Here is a 24,209-nt window from a genome sequence, read left to right on the forward strand (position 1 = left end):
ATATTATAAGACCAGAGTATGCCGAACGAACAGGCCGGTGGCAGCCAAACCGGACCAGGCGACTTCAACACTATAGACGCTTAGCTCAAAGCCGAACATTAAAAACAAAACGACTGTGCAAACACAATTTATTTTGCCAGCACATGCTGTACCTGCTCGTGGAGCTTCTCTACCCGGTTACCGAAGAGGGTCCGCTCATAACAGCCACCTAGGAGCCCTACACGCCGCTCCATGGTGCAAAAACTTTGGACAACTCAAGAGTGCGTAGAGAGAGTGCGACGCACACATGAGTCATTTGGTGCTAGGCTATGACTGCAGCAGAAAAAGAAGACATCTTGGAAGGGAGTCAGATTAAGGAAATAAGTAGAGCGATGCCACGTATATTTATTTATCTGTACAGAAATCTTGTAACAAAGATTTGTACATATTGAAAATTAATCATGTAGCGAGACTTGTCAGACATTACTAAAGGCTTTAAAAATTAATACAATTCACGAAAAAGTACCATTCTTTCAATCTTCTTTGAGCTAGCAAATTGGATAAAACATATTACAAAAGGTTGTCTGCCTTTCGTGTTATTTGTCGTCTGCACATGAGGCTTAAAGAATCAGTCCACTTTCTCTGCAGTGAGGCTTGTGTGAGTAAGAGGCTGCATGGCTTTCTTTGATGAACACAGCGCACAGGGAGGAGAGCGAACAAATCGGGTGCTATTAAGGATAAATAAAACATTCTTTAAAAAGCATATGCATGTGCATAAATTATAAGTGTGGCGTCCAAAGTGCTTGATTACATTGAAGCGCTTACTAAGTGGGACAGTGTCATGCAGCATGTAATGGGCTGGCTCACGCGTGTTTGGTGAAAAGCGCTCATAATGAAAACAACTGTGGCCCCGTGGCGGCGAAAGTGAAAGCCCATCATGCATGTACGACGTTTACCTTCTTTTCAAGCTCGTACTGGTGCTCAGCTGTTTTGAAGCACACTCGTGCTTGTGGCGGCATCCTATTTGCAGGAGCGAGCGGCGGCCAATTAGCAAGTGCGCCGCTACTCGCTACCGCAAGGTGGATGCCGCTACAAGCATGAAAGCTTCAAAATGAGCAGACTGATGGCTAAAGGCCCTCGTAGGGCAACACACGCACGCTGCCTAGGCGAGACCTAAAAAAAGGAGGGTCAAAAAATGACCCTGCTTTTCTATGAACATTAATCAGAACTCAAATATTGCCCCTATTGACCAAGGAATCATTCTTAGGATTATAGGTGTAAGTATGTCATATCAAATATTGTGAAACCGTTCCTGGTTGACAGGGTGTATTATACAGATGCATTCAAAATATAATTATTTATTTTTACAAGATAGAGCACTAGAAACGCCCCTTCGTCCTAGAACATATACACCGTGTGCAAAGCAGGGCAAGCTTCCCTCCTTCAGTGGAAAGGGACATCTGGGGCAGTGGTATCAGTGCAAGCTTTTTCCATTGCAGGATGTATAAAAATAGGGCTACAGCAGTCTTTGCTTCCTCACAGAACAGGATCAGCTCAACACAAGGTTCTCTCTCACACTGAAGCAAGAAAGTACAACTGTACATTTCCCACAACACATATTCAGTTTGGCAGACAAGTGCAAACTTTCATTGCTCGCAGAACATGTACATTTAAGGCATGAGTGATATGTAGGTTAACAGGAGTGGTGTTTAGCTCACTGAGTATACTGTATGATTGAATGACTGGGTCAATACATGAGTTTCAGCACAATTTTCCAGATATTTCAGATCAGCAGCCTAAAAGTCAGAATCGAACTGTAACAGAGGGCAAGCAAGCAGTGCCTGATGGACTGGTCTGATAGGTCTGAGTGTGGGCTGGCATTTGGCTGTTTGTGAGGTGGTTTTATTGTCTGCTGTCCCAGTTGTTTTTGTTGATTTTTAAACAACTATTGCTTGCAGCAAGCTCAAATCCATGCAGTCTTTCACACCTTGCAAAAGACTTATACAGGGTGCCTGTACAAGGTCAAAAGCCCCAGTTTTCAAACATTGGCCACTTTTTTTAGGAATCCAATTCGCTAATGGGAGCCACTTTTATATTGGTGCCTGAGCCAATTTTCTGTTTTAGACCTACCCTGGTGAAAGTTCTGCTGTTGTCAATCAGAGATCGGCTGTTTCTGCTTATTTTATGTTTTTCTAATCATTGAGAAGTAGCTGTAATATAGGAGGTCATTGCTATTTGGAGTGGGCCGGCAACATCCTAGTCTAAGTTACTATACTTTAACCAGACACACAGGTGGCAGCCTCTTTAGAATGCTCACTTACGAGGTGCCGTGTAGTCCCAGACTCGGTGTTGCACCTGTTCAAATTGTTGAGGACCACTGCTGCGTAATAACATACAAATTGTACTGCTGTAAATAAGAAACAGGGCAGTGCATTGCATGCAAATGTGAATGCATTCAAGTAGTAAAGTTGGGCGAGAAACTAGAAGTTCATGCCAGGCTCAAGCCTGAAGCCTGGCTCAGCTTGATGTCCTCTTGGAACCTCAAGCCCATAATGAGCCAAGTTTTTATATGTCTTCTACCTGTCACCCTCCCTCTACCGAGGATGTGTGGCGTTATGGCCAGAGCTGCCGACTTTGGAACTGGGGAACCACGTTTGAGTCTGTGGTCGTCTCAACATACTGTGATTAGGTGGATAATCACCTAGGGCCAGATGTAGGTAATCCCATTTTACCGATTCTAAAATACCAAATTGTACCGATTCTGTATTTCAGAATCAGAAATGGGATTTAGGTAAAAAATCGGAAAAATATTCCAAATCGGTAAAATTGGGAATCTCCGATTCGGTATTTACTGAATTGGTAAATACCGAATCTGTAAAATCCGAATCGGTAATACCCATTCATCCCTATGGGCCTTCAGGCACATAGGAATGAATGGGAATTCATTTATCCCTCTGGGCCTTCAGGCCCATTGGAATGAATGGGAATTACTGATTTGTTATTTACTGATTCGGTAAATACCGAATCGGTAAATTACTAATCGGAGATACAAAAAACAACCAATTGAGCTTGTCAACCAATCAGGTTCATCCACCATACCCCACAACAAAGCAACAGAGGAACCAACCAATCAAATGCATCTACCCCACCCCACAACCAGGAAGTGGCCACACCGATGCAGATGCAGAGTACCTGAACATTCTGGAGAGCTGTGAGACACTGAGCAACTGGCTGCCCTGAGCTGAGCTGAAGTGCACAATGCAATCCCAGGACTCACAGAGGGAAGGAGCAGAGCGCAAGAGAAAACTGAAATTCAGCACAGCTGAACTGCAGGTGCTGGTGGAGGAGGTTGTGAGACACCACACCCAGCTATTTGGTCTCTGCATGTTGCAGAGTCTGTGAAAAGAAACACCTGGCTGGGGATCCAGTCAAATGTGAATGCCATCAGGGTCACAGCCCGGGAAATTGATGACCTTAAAAAACGGTGGTATGATCTTAGGATCATAACCAAAAAAAAGCTGTCAGCACAGAAAAAAGAACTCAGTGCCACAGGGCAAGGAAGGAGCAGGGCACCTGCCCTAACAGACCTGGAGCAGCTGGTGGAGTCCACCCTGGAGCCAGAGAGTGTCCATGGCATAGGGGATGCCGACAGCTCAGCCAGAGCTGCATCAAAACAAGGTAGGCTGAATGGACATCAATCCCCCCCTTCCCTGTCCCCCTTCCCCAATGTGGTTGTGTGTCTCACACTCCAGTACAGGTCTTAGGATTTACCTGCAATGCATCATGGGAGACCTAGTCATAAAAACATACATCACTACATACATCACAGAAAACTGCAAGGCATGCCACACACTACATCCATAAGCAGTTGAGGACTTTGCAATTGTGTGACAGGAATGTGATTTAATAATGACACACAGGTGCACAGCACCACTGAGGCAATGTCCATATCTGTCTACAGTAGAGTCATCGCGCAGGACAGCGCAGGAAAGGGAGAAGAGGGCACCCCAAATGGAAAGCAGTGAGGATGCAGGTACAAGTGCAGGGCAAAGCACTGAGCCGCCACCCACACCCACAGCACAGGCAGCATCAACACCAGAGTGACCCACCACAGCACAGCCTTGTTCGCCTCTGCTGTACAACTCACCACAGCAGGACCCACCAGCACTCTCTCCCACACCAGCTACGAACTGGTAAGGCCAAGGAGGCATGATGTGCCCCCTCTCAGAATCTTGGAGACGTCCGAGGAAGATGAGAGGGAGGGTGACACTCAAACAGCTTCACAAGAGCCAAACAACGCTGGGTAGCAGCCCACATCTGAAGGTGTGCGTACCGGTGCCAGACGCCATAGGGTACGGGAGAGAAGCACATCTCAGGATGGAGAGGGGGTCTTCTGTGGGCTGGAGGCCACAATGGTCAAAGTGCAGCGCCTGCAGGCAAAAGGAATATTATCAGTTCAGAGATAGGTGCGCCAGTTAAACACCAAGATGGGCAACATAGACCGGGGAATTAGCTCCATGGCAGAGAGCATGAAAGATATGGCAGACGGAATAAGGGACATGTCGCAGGCCATGATGGCTCTCAGTGAAAATCTAAAGTCAGACCGCACACAGAGGCGCCGGGAGAGGCAGTGTATGCAGCAAAATGCAAAGGCAATGAACCGTCTTGCAACAGCCACCTCCCTGCTATGTCGGCGCTCTGTGGCCATGCAAGAGGGCCTTGTGCACTGCTGCACAGATGTGTCTAGGGGGATGGGGAGAGTGACATCTGCCTTGGAACTGCTACTCACCAACCAGTCAGCCAACGCTGGGGACCTAGGTGTGGGGGACACTGAGGACACCACCAGCAGCAGTAGCACTCCCATACCAGACATAAGAAGAAGCAGCAGGCGCCAATCTGCTGACCCTGCCTCTACAGCCACTGTTGAGACCCAGCCTCGGGCATCCCGCACTGTTGTGCGTTGGCGCATACAATAATGCTGCCCACACTCCACAGGACATGTCAGGGTGAAGTAACCTGTGACCGCCCAGTGAGGTAGTCAGACATTGAAGTACCATGGTGTTCCATTAGTAATTTGTCATAGTGCCCATTAAACTACGTCATTCACATACAAAGCCTGGCTGTGACTCCTTACTTACTTAGAAATAGCTGCATGTGATCTCTGCCCGTCTCAGTCTCCCATCTGTTGCTGGCGCTGCTGCTGCTGCATAGGACTCTGGCTGTTCAGTTCCATCATCAATGTCCTCATGATATGTTTTTTACACTTCTGTGCCTTTCTTGTTGGCAAGGTTGTGCAGCATGGCACAGGTCGCAATTATTTTACAGCAGATGATAGGAGTGTACTGCCGTGCAACTCCGCTCTTGTGGAGGCAGCAGAACTTGCTTTTTAGAAGTCCAAATGTGCGTTCAACAAAGTTGCGTGTAGCTCTGTGTGCCACATCGTAACGCCTCTCACTCCTAGTAGATGGATTCAGGTAGGGGGTGAGAACAAAGGACCGCACAGCATAAGCGCTATCGCCTAGGTGGAAAAGAGAATACCATTAGTTACATACTCAAAAAATACATTCATCTGCAGTAACTATCAGGGTGTGTCACAGGTATTTACCTAGCAGGTATCCTTCCCCAAATTCTCCAGCAGCAAGGCATGTGAAGATCCCACTGTTCTGGAATATGTAGGAGTCGTGTGTGCTCCCAGGGAATGTGGCCACAATGTCTGTTATGATGTTGCCAGCGTTGAATATCACCTGCACATTGATTGAGTGGGTTGAATTTCGGTTCCTATATATGTATTCTGTAGATGCAGGTGGGCAGATTAGGATGTGGGTGCCATCTATACAGCCTATGACGTGAGGGAAGTGTGCCAGTTGATAGAACTCAGTTTTGGTCTTCAGCAGTTCTGTATGTGTGTCAGGGAAGCTGATGTAATGATGCATTCTCTGCATCATGGCATCCAGGAACTTACTGAAGAAACGGGACAGGCAGCTCTAGGACACCCCACCTACCACTGCAATCACAGTCTGGTAACTCCCAGATGCAAGCAGGTCTAGGCTACACAGCAACTCCACATGGGGTGGGATGGCGTGCGCCCTTGGTGTTGGGTGCTCCAGGAGTGGGTGCAGGTCCCTGATCAAGTCCAGGATGGTTTGGGGGTGTAGCCTGTACCTTTGCAATATCTCTGCCTCAGTGAGTTGGAAGAGTGTAATCCTCTGCCTGTAGACTTGCTCCTCCCATCTCCAGACCCTCTCTCCTGCTGCCTGTAGCCGTAGCCGCCTTGCAATGACATAGAATGCCGCCATTATGGTCACACTGTTGCATTTTGGGACCTTTTTTATGGCCTGCACCTGGTTAGCACCTGCTTTCAATCCATGGTAAATACCGACTCTTAAATACCGAATTCCATGAAATTCTGTATTTTTGAGGTTTCCTACACCACAAAACAAATTTTTTACCATTTCTTATTTACCGATTCGGTAAATAAGAATTCGGTAAATAAGAATTCGGTAAATTCCGATTCGGAAATTTACCAAGTCTTATTTACCGAATCGGCCTATTTTATCCGCCTACATCTCAAAAGCCAAATACCGGTCGGTAACGGCTGAAATTCGGTATTTTCGACCGTTACTGACCGGTATTTGGCTACCTACATCGGGCCCTAAATTTCTCTTTAGCTATAAAGAAATGAACGTGACCTAGTGTAATGTAAGTGGTGCTCATGTAAAGCTCTCCAATGCCTTTTGGTCGAGTTTGCGCTATACAAACACTGCAGAAAAATGCAAAAAGAAGTAAAAACAAAGACTTAACTTAGAAAAGAAAAGGCAGACAGGTACACATTTGGTGATCGATTTGTACGAAGTAAATCAAGAAAGCCTGTATAAATCACAACTTCCTCACTTGAATTGTGTGATCTTAGGCAAATATTTTATTTCACTAAAACTCCTTATTCTTCATTATTGCATATGAAAACACTTTCAAATATTTGAGTTCAGAATATCTCAAAAACCTATTGTTTTTTATTTAATAGAATAACATTTTGCTTTTAAATAATCTGTGCCACTACATGGTTTCCATGAAATTCTGTATTTTTGAGGTTTCCTACATCTCAAAACTAATTTTTTACCATTTCTTATTTACCGATTCGGTAAATAAGAATTCGGTAAATGAGAATTCAGTAAATAAGAATTCGGTACATAAGAATTCCCTAAATTCCGATTCGGAAATTTACCAACTCTTATTTACCGAATCGGTCTATTTTAGCCTCCTACATCTCAAAAGCCAAATACCGGTCGGTAACGGCCGAAAGTCGGTATTTTCGGCAGTTACCGACCGGTATTTGGCTACCTACATCGGGCCCTAAATTTCTCTTTAGCTATAAAGAAATGAACGTGACCTAGTGTAATGTAAGTGGTGCTCATGTAAAGCTTTCCAATGCCTTTTGGTCGAGTTTGCGCTATACAAACACTGCAGAAAAATGCAAAAAGAAGTAAAAACAAAGAATTAATTTAGAAAAGAAAAGGCAGACAAGTACACATTTGGTGAATGATTTGTACGAAGTAAATCAAGTAAGCCTGTATAAATCATAACTTCCTCCCTTGAATTGTGTGATCTTAGGCAAATATTTTATTTCACTAAAACTCCTTATTCTTCATTATTGCATATGAAAACACTTTGAAATATTTGAGTTCAGAATATCTGTTCTACAAAAACCTATTGTTTTTTTATTTAATAGAATAACATTTTGCTCTAAAATAATGTGTGCCACTACATGGTTTCCATGGCAACTGTCTTGCCTCTTAGTTCACCAATGGTTCATGTTTAAAAACTGTAAGTTTTAATAACTACTTCTCAGTGCAGTGTGATAATGTGTCATATTAACGTCAAAGCTTCAACGTGTTAAAGAAATACACTTATTTGTACTTTGATGAGACTTTATCATATTTTACGTGTTGTGTGTTGTATGATTTAAATTAAAAAAAAATTCAGGACTCCTGCACAGGCTATAAGCGCCAACCAAGACCCTTGGCTCGACTCTCCTTGTTAATTTGTTGGCTCACCCACTTCTACCAAGTAGCGATGTGCTGTCATGTTACAATGTAGCAATTCGACGTAGCATCTCTGGTTACCAAACTAAAACAAACACCATATATTCTCACATTGTTCATTAGTAATTAGATGTTTGTTGCCATGATGCGGAAGAATGTACACTATGTGATATTTTAATGTGTGTAGATAGTCCGGGGCTAATGAGATTTTCTTATATATATTATGCCAAGAACGTCCATCTGTTGGGAAAACAGCCTTCACAACAAAGCTCGAACTGGGCATTCTGTTATAACGCAGGTTCACCACACATTTGACACTACCACCCAAGTCTTTACCACGCAAAATTGTACAACAAATATCCCATTACAAAATATACCATTACAAATAATTTCGTTGTAAAGGCATGAATGGTAAATGCATATTCATTACTAAAGTTTTAAAGGTAAGTATATGTAGGTATTAAGGGGCCGTTGACGATTTTGGTCAGAAAGCCTCCTCCCAACAGTCGGAATTTTCTCGACCATGTCAGAACCCTTCTGACCAACTCGGTCGGTTTACATTCTGACAGACTGATTACGATATTCGCTATTGGAACGTAAACCCTGCAGTTATTCGGAATCGGTTCCGACTGGCTCTTGGAGTATTCACGTCGGTCAGAACCGTATTGTACACCCCTATGGACAGCGCTTCTGAACTCGGGATAACGATGTTGGTTTCCAACAGCCTTTCTGTGCTGGCCTTTCTGACACAAAAAGGCTGTTGGATAGTGAATTTGGGGGCCCATAGCAGGTCACTCTAGCCCCCATGGCCTACGGTTGGTAGCCCCTGTAAAACCCTGCACTGTGCAGCTAGCACAATGGGGTGCCCACGACAGGGTGCAGGGTTTTACACACACCCCATTTCCCCATAGGAGCCTGTGTTATGGCCGGTTGTCGGACAGAACACAACCTCCCATAGGGAACAATGGGAATCTGACCGAACAGTTTTTCAGTCGTATCGTAATCGGGCAGGTGGACCTGCAACCGCGAGCTGATTGGTCCCGATTCCAAGTCGTTGTCGGGCAGAGGCTTTCCACCCGACATCGTTATCTCCCCTTAAGTGTTTTAAGTATTAAGGGCCTGATTTTGATGTCAGTCGGAAAGACCAACATTGTTTATTTGAAATCTGACCGCCATGTTTAATGACGGTGGTCATAGTCCAAACCAGCTGGAAAATCCGACTTGGTTCCAACGGGCTCAAGAAGCCTGTTGTCTAGTTGGAAACTGATCAAATCCCTTAAGTATAGCATTTCCGCTGTCAGGATTATGATGTTGGTGTCCGACAGCCTTTCCATGTCAGCCTTTCCAACATGAAAAGGCTGTCAGAAAGCGACTTTGGGGGCCTTTAGAAGGGCCCCCGTCCCTCTGTGGCCTCGGGTTGTGGCCCTCGGGAGAGGACCATAGATCCCTGCACTGTGTGGCAGGCACCATGAGGTATGCAGGGATTGATACAAACCCTTATTTCTCAATGAGAGCTTGTGCTGTGGGCAGTGATATAATTTGAGATGCCATCAGTGATGTCACTGACCCTCTTATGAGTGATGTAATATGTGAGTGGATGTCTATGGTTTTTTTAAATTCAATTTCCTAAATATAACATCCCTGTAACCTTTCGTTTTTTCAGTGAATATCTAAGGTTTTTCAAATTCTATTTCCTAAAAATAACGTCCAATGTAACCTATGATTTTTTTATTGAATTTTTAAGGTTTTTAAATTGTATTTACTATTTATAATGGCTTTATAATGTGTTTTTTTATAACCTTGCATTTTCATCAGGGGATTAATACGCTTAGCCTTCTTTTTCTTGCATTGACGTTGTAAATGGTGCATGTTTTCGAGGAGAATTAAAACATATGAATAGACAGATTTTACATAAAGGCAGACACTATTTGTTTAGTAATGTAGCATTTATATTTGAGTTTGTGTGATGGTTTTGTGGAAAAACCTCTTCAATGTGGTGTTTTATATATTCGCAGTGACTCTGCAGACCGTGTCGTCGTCGGTAGTCGGGAAATGCACGTCTTTTTTTAAAACTCAGGAACACACACATATTTTAATTAATATTTGACACACGTTGTTTATTGATATAGGGGCCAGATGTAAGACCCATCTTTTCATGCGCAAACGGGTTTGCGAACCTGTTTGCTCATGCAAAAACATCACGGGCCATGTAAAAAGCCTATTTAGCAAGTCACAATTTATTTGCAACTCGCTAAATAGGTTTTGTGTCTCGCTATTTGGAAGGGGCGCTCCCTTCCAAATAGCAAATCTCAAAACCATGTACTAATGTTTTGCGACCACAATTGCGATCGCAAATCACTCGCAATTACTACCTACTTCAAGTAGGGGGGTAATGCATTCGCAAATGGGAAGGGGTTCCCAGGGGACCCCTTTTCCTTTGCAAATGCATGCGAAAATATTTTCTCACGGCAGGCAGTGGTCCCAGGGACCACTGCCTGTCCTTAAAAAATTAAACGAAAATGTTTCATTTTAATTTTTTTGAAATGCATCCCGTTTTCCGTTAAGGAAAACGGGATGCATTTAAAAAGAAAAAAACTGCTTTATTTCAAAACAGTCCCAGACATGGTGGTCTGCTGAGCCCAGCAGGCCACCATCCCAGGGAAGACCTGTCATTCCCAATGGGCTCGCAAATTGTGAGAGGCTCATTAATATTAATGAGCCTCACAGTTTGCAACCCCATTGGGAATCGCAAACAGTGTTAAACACACTGCTGTACATTTTATTTTGCACTTCGCAATTTGCAATTCGTAATTAGTCGCGAGGCAAAAAATAAAATGGTCGTGCATCTAGCCCATATTCTTTAAACCTAACTTTTGTAAGAATTTTTCAACTAAAAGCCTTTTACTTGATGTTTTGCATGAAAGTGGCGATGGCAGAAGTTGCAATGACGTTGGTAACCACGATGAACGTGTGTTTTTGGTGAAGTGCATAACACATATTTATACATATTATATTGTATGATCCACATGTGTGATTTAATATCAGTCAATTAACACTTATGTGTGAGTATTTATTTTCAAATAAAATATTATTCTGTTCAATTTCCGATCTTCGCAGGGACGCCAATCGGAGTGAAGATCATTTGACCGGACAAGAAAGGAATATGATTTGATGATACACTTTTCAACTATAAGATTGAGAAGAACACACCCATACACCATTCAATCTCTGGGAGCACTTCAGTGTGAGGGGGTGTCTGCAATTTTCTGCTGTGATTTTCACAACTTTGTTCTACAAATGGCAACTCAGCCACCAGAACAACAACAGGTTGGAGACCAGCAGAAGCAGGACGACTAAGAAGTGCAGGAAGTACGTTCTGAGGAGTCTGAAGATGAGGGCCCTCCACAGAAAAAAACAGCATTGCATGGGAGTTTTTCACAATACCTTCTGGAAAATCCAAAACTGTGGCTACAATTGTGCAAATGCACAATTTGTGCGAAGAAGCTTTTGATAGGCCCAAATAAAAAATACTCTTGTGGAACAACTTCAATGCTCTACTACCTGAAAACTTTCCATAACAACTGATTGAAAGCTGCAAAGAGGCAACAAGAGGCTGAACAATCATCTACCTCTTATGCAAGTGCATCAACACCTGGATAAAGAGTGCCGTCAGAAGTACAACAACAGTCTGTAGATATTGCTCCAGAATTTAGCCAGATGCAAACTTATTGTATGGACTGTGGCGTTGTGGTTAGTGCTGGTGAGCAAAGTATAGTGGTTTTCCGCAACACTTGCAAAACTCACTGTTGATTTTCTCTTTGGGTCCGTTGCTGTATTCTCATGTTTTTGAGAGCTTCTGCAATTTTTTCCACTGCCAGTTGCAGTGAATTTTTGCATCATAGAAGGAAAACAAAATTAGAGTTAAAAAATCACAAAGAAAACCTCAAAACCTCCCAAAAAAATAAAAAAAAGTTTTACAGTTTAAAAAAAATTGAATGAATGAGTGTATAAGTATGTCTATAATGATTGCAATAGTAAATGGCTGGTGTATAGATGGTTGCATATGTACAATAAGCATGGGCGAATTTTGCGAATCTCGCGTTCGCGAATTTTGCGGATTTGCGAACTCGCAATCCGCAAAATCCGCGAATTCTCACGAATTTGCGGATTTTTTTTGTGTTCGCGCGGGTTTCTGCCAGTTCGCGAGGGTTTTGTACAATTTCACAAACGCGAACTTACCTGTCGGGTCGCAAGTTTTGCGAACTTGTTGTTTCTACGTGTCCAGCCTGTTTGGGACACTCTTCTTCATCACTGCCACTCTCTGTCACCACTGCCACTCTCTGACTACTCATGCCACCCTCTGGCCCACCCATGCCACCCTCTGTTTCATCACAGCACCCTCTGGTTGTCCAGTGTACATTATTGTGGCAAAGCAAAGCACACCTTCCCTGCCTCAAGTGACCTGAATTAATTTGGGGCTGATTAATGTGTCACAGAATATTTTTTTAGCTGGCACCTGCTTCCTTAGTGCTTCCTGATTAGTGATCTTTTGCACTTGCTAAGTGCTTTCATTGTTGCAAAATTAGTTACAACACCTGCCCTGCCCCAACTGACAATAATGAATTAGGGGCTGATTAATGTGTCACTGGATTTGAACTTCCAGCCTGGCTCCTGCTTGTCTGCCTTAGCTGTAATTCAGGACCTTTGTGTAACTATTCTGAGGGTCAGAGCAGGGTCACATAATAGTTGCAAGTAGGCAACTGAACTCTGGAGGGGCCCCTCAGGAAGCACTACAGGAAATGGCTACTAATGATGAGCTTGAACTTTTGAACCTGGTAAGTAGTTTCAGTTTTGCTAAGATCGTATTTCTGCAATTTAGCGCTTATTCGCGGGGCGCGAAGTTGAACTGGGAAGCCGCGAACTCACGCGAACAGTGCGAGCAAGCCATAAAATCCGCTGCTCGCGGATTTGTGGATTTTGCGGGAAATTCGCGAATCTCGCGGATTGCGAATTTACTGAAAATCCGCAAAATCCGCGAGCGTAACGGATTTTCCGCCCATGCTTAATGTACAACAATCCATGCATAAGTAATGCATGGATTATTGAATGAGTGCATGAGTGGTGGATGGATTGTGCAAGGAGTATATGCGTGGTGGATGGATAAATGAATGAGTGGTGCATGGGTGATCTTAGGAGTGTATGAGTGCTGCATGTATGTTGTAATGAGTGGATGGGTGGGGTATGGAAGAATGAATGAATGCATTAGTGGTACATGGATAATGGAAGGAGTGCATGAGCGGTGCATGGATGAATGAATGAGTGCCTGAGTAGTGTATGGATGACTGAATGAGTGCATGAGTGGTGCATGCATTAATGAAGGAGTGCATAATCGTGCATGGATAATTGAATGAGTGCATAAGTGGGGACTGGATGATTAAATTAGTGCATGAGTGGTTGGATAACTGGATGTTGAGTGCCTGGGTGATTGGATGAGTGCATGTGCACTGCCTGTGTGATTGGAAGAGCACTCAGAGGTAGCATTTAACAACTTTAGGAACTGTCTGATTGACATCTCGACCTGAATGACGGATTGTTGCTTGAAATTAAATGCCTACAAAACGGAGGTATTATTTTTTAATGAACCCTCTCCTCCGACCTCCAATCTCTGGTGGCCACCGGAGCTAAACCCCCTCCTATCCCAGTGGATTGTGTTAGGAATCTAGGTTTTAAATTTGATACCCTCCTCTCTTGCAAAGCCCAGATCTGCCAAGTTTCCTTGGCCTTCTTCTGGAAACTAAAAGCCTTGCGGAGGTTCCTGCATCTCCTTCCTATGGACTGCAAAAAGACTGTTGTCCACGCTATGGTTTCCTTGAAGCCGGATTACGCTAATAGCCTGTACCTGAGTCATCCAGGTACCTAACCCACAGCCTCCAGGTTATCCAGAATGCTGCAGCCAGACTCATTAGAAATGTGCAGTTGCGTCATCACATCTCTCCCCATCTGCAGAGCCTGCACTGGCTGCCGGTCAAAAGGAGGATAGGGTTTAAGGCGCTGACCGGCGCCTGCAGAGCATCCAGGGATAAGGACCCTGTGTACCTGAGGCAAAGACTCCAGAAATATCATCAGACCAGGGCACTGAGATCCACTCTCCAGCAACTTCTTAAGATCCCCCATTTTGACAAAGCCATGATCGGTGGTCGAGCCTTCTAAGTGAGAACTGTATCCCTGTGGAACTCCATGCCTGACCACCTTCATAAAGGCAGAAACAGAACAGTTATTTCTGGAATCTTTGAAGACTTGGTTGTTTGCCCGCTCGTAGCCCTCTTTCTCTCTTCCTGTGTACTGGATCCGTTGCTAGCACTGGGACACCTCCATTGGAGGTAGCCGTGCACTCTACAAATTCCCATTAATTCTTCAACGATAATGGATTCAACCCAAATCTGTCACTGGGGGTGAGTGTCTGAAAAGTTTAAGCTCTCCGCCCATCATCTCCCTGTGTTTCCTTTGTTTGCCCTAATTTGGCAGGGTATGCCCAGACCTGGGTTCCTTATTCACTTTCGCACTGGTTACAAGCTAGCCTGGCTGATGAAGGGCGTTCCCCCGAAACCGGTCCAAGGATGCTTCTAAAAATCAAGGGCCTCTACGACAACTTCAATGACCAGACACCTTACTCCGAAACCACTCCCTCCGCCAGCATCCCCAGCCAGCCTTCCATCTCCTACTGGACCCCGTTCACCACCGAAGATATCACATCGATCATGAAAGGCATTGACTCAGGAGCCTCCACATACCCCTGCCCGCACACATCTTCCACAGAGCTGCCGCCACCATTGCCCCAGAACTGCGACGCACCATCAATGCCAACTTCGAATCTTTACGAATGACTGGAAACATGCAGAAGTCAGACCCCTATCCAAGAAACCCTCAGCAGATTACACAGACCTCAAGAACTACTGCCCCATCATGCTCCTCCCCTTGGTGGCAAAAGTCGCCTAGAAGACCACCAACATCCAACTAATGAAAATCATTGAAGAAAACTCCATCCTCGACCTCTCCCAATCCCGATTCTGCAGCAACCACAGCACCAAGACCACTCTCCTTGCTGCCACAGGCGACACCCGCGCCCTACTCCACTATGGACAAACCGCCGCCCTGATCCTACTTGACCTCTCTGCAGCCTTCACCGTCTCCCACCGCACACTCACCACCAGACTTCACAAAGCCGGCATACAGGAAACTGCCCTCGACTGGCTCCGCTCCTTTCTCGCTGGCAGAACCCAAAGAATCAGACTTCCACCCTTCCTCTCCGAACCCACAGTAGTTAACTGCGGAGTACCCCAAGGAACGTCACTCAGCCTCATTCTCCTTAGCATCTACATGGCCTCCCCTCACCGCCATCGTCAGACAGCACAGACTTAGCATAGTATCCTATGCCAACAACACCCTGCTCATCCTCTCCCTCACCAAGGATCCCATCACCACCAGACTCTACGTACAGGAAGAAATGAAGGACGTTGCATCCTGGATTAGCAGCAGCTGCCTGAAGCTGAACTCGGAGAAGACAGAGGTCCTCGTCTTCGGACCCTCCGCCTCTGCACAAGACAACTGCTGGTGGGCCACCGCCATCGACAGCCCTCGCCCCCACGGGCCACGCCCAAAACCTCGGCATCGTACTCAAATCCTCCCTCTCCGTGACCCGACAGGTCAATGCCGTCGCCTCCACCTGCTTTAACACCCTCTGCATTCTCCGGAAGACCTTCAAATGGTCCCCTGAATCAAGGAAGACCGTCACCCACACACTCATAACAAGCAGACTGGACTACGGAAACGCCCTCTATGCCGGGATCAACAAGTCTCTGCTCTGCAAACTCCAGACCATACAGAACAGGGCCGACTGGCTCTAGCAGGCACCAGGCATTTCCCTGGTGGGCCGCCAGGTTGTGGTCTGGTTTTGGGCCACTGGGGGGCCGTTTCTGTTACAGGGCAGTTTTTGCAGCATAGCTGCGATACAAGCCTCTGTAACAAAATCAGCCGAAACCAGCGATGGCAAACTGCTCGGCTGCACCCCCAAACCCCTGGGGGGCCAGCCAGGCACTTTGCCATGACCGGTTTTGATTCCCAGTCGGCCCTTATACCGAACACCTCAGCCAGACTCGTCCTTGTCATCCTCCAACACGAACACATCACCCAGCACCTGCGTAACCTCCACTGGCTCCCCATCAAGAAAAGAGTAACCTTCAAGATACAAATGCCTCCACAACACCGGACCCCAATATCTCAACTGCAGAATCTCCTTCCACGTATCCAATGGGAACCTCTGATCCGCCTACCTCACCGAACCCCCGCGCATCCGCACAGCAATTTCGGGTGCAAGAACCTTCTCCTACATCACGACCAAGACCTGGAACGAGCTGCTAATCGGCATTAGGCGCGCCCCCACCCTACACATCTTCAGAAAGACCCTCAAGACCTGGCTCTTTGATTGAATAGAGCTGCTCCCCACTCCCAGCGCCTGAAGGGTGACACACTTAATAAAAGCTCCCTGATTGATTGATTGCTTGATGCTTGTTTTTGGTCCAGGGAAGACCGGGTTTGGCAGTTCAGGCTGGACTATTCCCATGAGGAATAAGGTCAAGACTGATTTGCATGTGGTTGGGTCTGAACTGGGGTGGCGAAGTGAGCTAAGAACGATGATGGATTCAACCCTGATCTGTGACTTGAGTGCTCCGTCCATCATTTTCTTGTGTTTGCTTTGTTCGCCCCGGAGGATGGCGCCTCCTCCAGCCGCAGCACACGCCCAGCCCCACTTCGTGCCCCAGACTGACCAGCCCAGCCCTTAGAGCCAATCTTTATCCCAAAGTTACGCTTCTGACTTGCTGGCTTCCCTTACCTACATTGTTCCAACATGCCAGAGACTGTTCACCTTGGAGACCTGCTGCGTATATGGGTACGGCCCAGTGCGAGATCTACACCATCTCCCTTGGATTTTCAAGGACCACTGGGATCTCACCAGCTGCCGCCGGAACCGCAACGCTTTCAAAGACTCAGGACCTTGTCTCGGGGCAAACTCATCCCAAAGAACCCTGCCCTTCACAAAGAAAAGAGAAGTCCCCCCCGGGGCTCCTGCCAGCTTCGCGGAGATTATTTGCGTTACCACACTGGATGTCGGAAGGGCGCCCATCTCCACAACTCCAGGTTCAGGGAGCTGAACCCGCCTACCATTCGATCAGCCAAGGGCAATGGAGGCCATTGCCCATCCCTTCTGAACAGCGCTCGACCATCTCTTAGGAGCGACTGACCCATGTTCAACTGCTGTTCACATGGAAACCTTCTCCACTTCAGCCTTCAAAGTTCGCATTTGAATGTTTGCTACTACCACCAAGATCTGTACCTGGGGAAGCTCCACCCAGGGCTTCAGTGCGCACTGCAGTGGCCCTCCTACTCGTCGCAGCTTAGCCCCGCAGCTCTAAGCATCGACAAAGGCTGAGTATGGGCCTGGTGCTCCAGCGCCATTCATTTTCAGGGCTAGTTGATTCAGCAGGTGAGTTGTTACACATTACTGAGTGGATTCCAACTTCCGTGGCCACCTTCCTGCTGTCTATATCAACCAACACCTTTTCTGGGGTCTGATGAGCATCGTCATCGGGCGCCTTATCCTGGTGTTCAGTTCATCCCGCAGTGCCAATTCTGCTTACCAAAAGTGGCCCACTAGGTACTCGCATTCCATGCTCAGCTCCACACCAGCGAGCCGGGCTTCTTACCCATTTAGAGATTGAGAATATGTTGAGATCGTTTCAGCTCCAAAGCCTCTAACCATTTGCTTTACCAGATAATACAGAGGGTTCCGAGCGCCAGATATTCTGAGGAACACTTTTGAGGTAACCAGCTACTAGATGGTTCGATTAGTCTTTCGCCCCTATATCTGTCACGGTTTCGCTTCCTCAGGATCAGGTGATGCTTAAAGGGGGTCCACCTCCAGATTGCCCTATACTCCGATTGTAATAAATACACAGAGCATAAAGGAAATCAGGCAAGGGAGAAGGTGAGGAAGGGACCGGAACGGGAAGGGAGGCTGAAACGAGAAAAGAAGAACATATATAAGATTACATACAAGAAATCACTGACTACGCTCATTCAATTCTCGCTAGAACACCACCTACCACTGGTAACTAACTGTGGACTGCTCTCCTCCTCTTTCGTGGTAGGTGTTGGATAATAACCTTTTACCCTAACGTCCACTTCTGTAATACATAAACCAAGGAAATAATCAAATCAGAAGGTCTCACAACATCCCCCAGCAATTACCACTCTTCCGAACCATGCATACCTTCCAGCCTTCCCTTTTTTAACTGAAAAAAATCCCCTTAGTTCATTCCAAATGCTGAACTTAAAAAAATTGTGTTCCAGTATTAAATCCAAGGCTGAACAAAGTTATATCCGACTCATCAAATCCGATGTGGAACAAATATGTCTTTTCCTCGTGAAAACGATGACAGTTCCAAACATTAACAGCCAAGTTCATAAGCAAATGAAATGTTTATCCGGATAAATGAAACTAAGGTATTTGCACTTCTCATCCAAGTACATTAGAACTCACGAACAGCTGAACTCCCAGTTATTCAATCCAATAGATCGCCAAAATCACTGGCTGTCCGTTCTCTTGAAAACGCCAAAAGAAATGTTTCCAGCAGCCGCCAGAAAATGCGTGCATCCGTAGCCTGGATTCCAAACAACCCGCCTCGTGTGTAATCAGCAACACAAGTGAGTCCTGTGCACGCTCGGCAGCCACCCCCTGCCGACAAACAATCCAAGAAAGGTCACTGCTCCTTGCGTGTCTCAGCCGAGACACGCTACAACCTTGAAGTAACTCGGACGTCCAGCAGCCGCTGAACGGAAAAAATGAACAGGAAAAACCCAAACAAGCTCAGGACCAGTCTCGAGTTCGGGTAGCAAATCACGTACGGTTTGCTGACCGTGAACCGGCCACCTAAGTAAACACCTAGCTCTTCCCACTCATAGGCATTATGGGACTTGTAGTCCATGACGAAGCGCTGTAATATCCTGCACATCCGAGTTTGGTTACTCATGTAGGCGCTTCACGTGGATCGTGGCAGATCATGACAATATCCACATCAGACATTCGTTTTGCACCTCAGGACTGCTATGGACTTCCACCAGTTTCCTCCGGCTTTACCCTGCCCAGGCATAGTTCACCATCTTTCGGGTCCCATTACGCATGCTCATGCTCCCCCTCCCTGATGGCGCAGGTGAGACAGGCCGGTGGCGAGTCTGCCACTTGCTTCGCGGCAGGATCCCACCTCAGCCCGCGAGTGCCGAACCTCACCTTCATTGCTCCACAGGGTTTCTCAATGGCCTCCGACTCATGCATGTGTTGGACTCCTTGGTCTGTGTTTTAAGATAGGTTGGGTGGGTACGTGGCATCGCGGCAGACACCTGGCGACCAGTGTGGGACTCACGCCGGATGTCACAATGTGGTCGGGGCGCCCTGAGCACAGTCTGCCCCGGTCGACAGTTGCACTGGGAGCAGGGCGCACTGTCCACCCTTCCACATCCAGCACGCTCTGAGGGGCTGCCAGGAGCAGGTGCAGAGGCTGCCAAATTTCCCTCTGCCCTGCGGACACAGCAAAGCTGTTGCCAGGGAAGCTGTTATACCCTCTGCTGGAGTGGAGAGCCACCTGCCACCCCGAAGCCTTCCAAGCTGACCCTGAGCCATCACTGTGTACCGCCGCAGAGGAAATGCACCCTGCGGGGCCTGGTAGCAGTTCCACGGAGGGGATCAGCCCTCCCGGACCACCAACCTTCCTGGCCTGTTGAATCCCCCGGGTGGACTGCATGTACCCCACCTGTTTACCTCTTGACTGTTTCACACCCTCTTGAACTCTCTCTTCGTTGTTATTTAAAAAATTTTCTTACTGTACAAGTTGCCGCAAATGGGGATTCGGCGCTAGGCTCTTTCCTCTTCACTTGCTAATACTGAGGGAATCCTGGTTAGTTTCTTTCCCTCTGTTTAGTAATATTCTCAAATTCAGCGGGTGCCCACGTCTGATCTGTGGTCTTAGTCGGACACTGAAACATTGGGGAGGGGGCTGGGAAATGGTGATCCTGGCCTGCAGGGGCCGGAGTCTTGGCAAGAGGTTTGCCCTCCCCGGGAAGCCAGCCACTGACCTTCCCGCCTTGTTGAATCCATTCGGGCAGACTGCACGGACCCCACCCGCTTACCTCTCGCCTGTTTAACAACCCTCTTGAACTCTCTTTTCAAAGTTCTTTTCAGCTTTCCCTTACTGTACTTGTTGGCTATTGGTCTCGTGGCTATATGTAGCCTTAGATGGAGTTTAACACCAGCATTGGGCTGCATTCCCAAGCGACCCAACTCCGAGAAGACCCAATCCCGGTGCGCTGGGGGCCCCAAGTGGCCTAACATCATCTGCGGGGTGAGCTTTGATCAGAAGGCCTAGGGCCCCCTGAGCGACGCTAGGGTGTCACTCTTTAGTATGCCACATTTCCCGTGCTCACCATTGGGTGGGGATTTGGCGCTGGGCTTTTCCCTCTTCACTTGTCGTTACTGAGGGAATCCTAGTTAGTTTCTTTTCCTCTGCTTAGTAATATGCTTAAATTCAGTGTGTCGCCACGTCTGATTTGAGGTTGTAGTCGGACATCGAAGCATGGGGGGAGCCGGGTAACGCCAGCCCCTCAGCTGCAGGGGCCGGAGTCATTGCAGCGCGTCCTCTTTCCCCGGATGGCCCGCAGGCCCGACGGATGGGAGTTCACCCTACCCAGGAAGCTGTCTATTGAGGTGGACACGCAAGGCAGTGTGTGCAGAGAGCCGTGGGACACCACTGACAGCCACACGTGGCACATAGCCAGGTGCCCCAGGATGAGCCTGAGGCAGACCGGTTGCTAGCCCGTGCCCTGATGAGGCAGGAAGCAATGCTAGGCATACCTCAGTGACAGGACGGGGTGAGGGATCCTGCCACAGGCGATCGAGGAGGTCTGACCTTGTTACGGGGGTGAAGGGATGGGAGCTACCCTGCAATGGCCCCAGCTGTGTCTCGGGGATGCCCTGAGGTCATTGACGAATGAGCGACCCTTTGACAGGCATAGCCCCGGGAGGAACCCAGGGTTTCAAGGTGCATTTGAAGTGTTGATGATCAATGTGTCCTGCAATTCACACTAGGTCTGCCAGCTAACTGCATTCTTTATCGATGCATGAGCAGAGTGATCCACCGCCAAGAGTCACAGGCAACTTTTTCAAAATGTTCGCCCACTTGCGGGCACAGGAGAGGTGGGAGAAAGGTGACACCTTCCATCTGCCTCTGCGCGGTGGAATGACCTGGCACCCCATTCAAGGCTTCCCCTCTGGGAGTCGGACTGCACTGTTCGAAAAGCAATACCAGGCGCTCGGCCCGGGAGTCCCACACCCCAGCTGTGGTTGAGGGGGCTCCGGGAGTGACAGGAGCAGGAAGCCCCACCACTTGCAGACTGCCCTGCCACGCGAGAAGGGCTGCTCTTTGGTTGAGCAGGGTATCAGGCGGGGCCTTCGGGGAGTGGTTCTAGCCCCGGGAGACACTGCCATTGGTTTCTCCCTCTACAGGGGTCGTGCAGGGTGAGTGTGGGTTCTGACTCAGGAGGGCATACCTCGCCCTCTCCTGGAGGGACAGCATCTGCCTGCGTTGATTGGGTCCCACTGATTCCTGGTCCTCACCCAAGTGCCCCATGCAGCCGCATAGCACTCCGCCTGCACAAGGGCCGGGCTGGGCCCTGTGCGTACAGTGTGCACGTGTTCCGTCTGGGAGGCAGCTGAAGGTTTCGGGCTGGTGCAGTTCATCGCTCGGGCTGCTCCGCCATTAATGCTCCTTCCGCTGCTTCTGCAAGGGCCATTGCCGACCCCGGCAGGCCCGATCTGAGGACCTCACTTAGCCATCCAATTGGTAGTAATGAGTAGCAGTGTGTACAAAAAGCAGGAACTTAATGAGGGCTTATGACCCGCACTTACTGACAATTCCTTGTTCATGGGAAATAATTGCAATTCCCAAACCCTATCATGATCGGGGTTCAGAAGGTTATCTGCACCTGTCTGAGAAGGGTAGACACACTGGGCCCGATTCACAGAATGAACTTAAGACTCAATCCTAAACTTACTACTATTTTGGTATTCACAGAATGCACTTACTACGTTTGGCATTCACAGAATGCACTTACTACTTTTGGTATTCACAGAATGAACTTACTACTTTTGGTATTCACAGAAGTTAGGATTTTGTCCTAAGTCTGTCTTAAGTCTGTCTTAAGTTTGTCTTAAGTCTGTCTTAAGTCTGTCTTAAGACAAACTTAAGACAAAATCCTAACTTCTGTGAATACCAAAAGTAGTAAGTTCATTCTGTGAATGCCAAAAGTAGTAAGTGAATTCTGTGAATGCCAAAAGTAGCAAGTGCATTCTGTGAATACCAAAATAGTAGTAAATTTAGGATTGTGTCTTAAGTTCATTCTGTGAATCGGGCCCACTGATCCATTCAGTTTAACTCATTTGCAGCCCTGGACATCTAAGGGAATCAAAGACCTGTTATTGTCCCTCTAAGAAGTTGAACACCGATAGCTGGTAGTCGTGTAACTAGTTAGCATGGAGGAGTTTCGTTTGTTATCAAAATTATCCCCTTCGCTGCTAGGCCTCCCCCCCCCACCCCTAGTACTAAGCCTATTTTTTAGCTATTTAGGGTAGTTTGCGGTTAGGCCCCCCGTAACGTCTTGTCCACATAAGGTATTCATGGCAAATTTGTGTCCTTTTCTTCTAACATCCTAAGGATTCTAAAGGTACCCAGGGTGTGTGGATTCTCCTGGAATGAACCGAGAAATTTGCCAAAATACAGCTATATTTTGGTTTTTGGGGGAAAAACTGGGAAAAAGTGCTGCAGAAGAAAACTTTTGTTTTTTCCCCCAAAAATGGTATCAACAAAGGGTTTTTGGTGCTAAAGTCACCATCTTCCCACCTTTTAGGAAAAGGCAAACTTTGTCAGAAAACCAACATTTTCTACACAGTTTTGCCCTTTTACTGGGCCACAGCCTATTTTTTGTGCTTTTAACCTCCTTCCATTTAGTGGTAGAAATGGGTATGAATCAATAATGGATCCCAGAAAGCTATTCATTTCCGAAAAGTAGACAAAGGTCTGAATTCAGCAAGGGGCCATTTGTGTAGATCCTTCAATGTTTTCCTACAGAAACCATGAGTTGGGGAAAAAAAATGAAATTTAGTTGAAAAAAACAGCCATTTGTGCTAAAGTTTTTCGCCTGTAACTTCTTATAAGTATGGCAGAGTTTTTAAAGCAATACACTGTTATGTTTGCTGGGCCCTTCTGGTTGTTGGGATACATAGGACTTGTAGGTTCACCAAGAACCAGAGGAACTCAGATCCAATAACTGAGCTGCCCATTGCAATGTTTTTCATTTTGTACCCGGTATATAGCAATTCATTTTGTAAAATATAAAGAGTGAAAAATGTATATCAAGGACACTTTTGTATTTCTGAAATGAGAACAAAATATAGAGTTTAGAAGCAGTAGTTATTTGAAAATCTCCCACATTGTGGGTACCCATACAAGCATGTGAAATAGAGGACATTTTTCAAAGTGACTTCTTTTTTACACATTGTCTTATGTTTGGAAGGCAGAAATGCATAGAAAGTCAATTGGTAATAACACTTGTTCTACTGTTCTGTGTTTCCCCAAGTCTCCTGATAAAAATGGTACCTCACTTGTATGGGTAGGCCTAGTGCCCGTGACAAGAAACGGCCCAAAACGCAACCTGGGCACATCACATTTTCCCATCGAAAACTGACCCTTTTCTCGCAATGTGCTTACCTGTGGATTTTGGACCCTGGCTCAGCCGGCACTTAGGGAAGCCTAGCAAACCTGTACATTTTTTTAAACTAGGCACCCAGGGGAATCCAGGATGGCCTGACATGTGTGGCTCTCACCAGGTTCCGTTACCCAGAATCCCTTGCAAACCTCAAAGTTTGTAAAAAAAAACAACACATTTTCCTCACATTTCTGTGATGGGAAGTTCTGGAATTTGTGGGAAGTCACAACCTTCCACCAACACAGCATTTCCCCAAGTCTCCAGATAAAAATGGTATCTCACTTGTGTGGGTAGGTAATGTCAGCGACAGGAAACTGCCCA

At 46.7% G+C, this 24,209-nt stretch overlaps 2 pseudogenes; both read right to left on the bottom strand.

The window, feature by feature from the left end:
- Positions 1 to 16,924: 16,924 nt before the first annotated feature.
- On the bottom strand, positions 16,925 to 20,661 carry LOC147731739 (28S ribosomal RNA; annotated as a pseudogene).
- Positions 20,662 to 21,120: 459 nt separating this feature from the next.
- LOC147731740 (5.8S ribosomal RNA) lies at positions 21,121 to 21,274 on the bottom strand (annotated as a pseudogene).
- Between the last annotated feature and the right edge of the window lie 2,935 nt (positions 21,275 to 24,209).

This window comes from Lissotriton vulgaris, chromosome 2_1, assembly GCF_964263255.1.
Source record: "Lissotriton vulgaris chromosome 2_1, aLisVul1.2, whole genome shotgun sequence".
Taxonomy (NCBI): Eukaryota; Metazoa; Chordata; class Amphibia; order Caudata; family Salamandridae; genus Lissotriton; species Lissotriton vulgaris.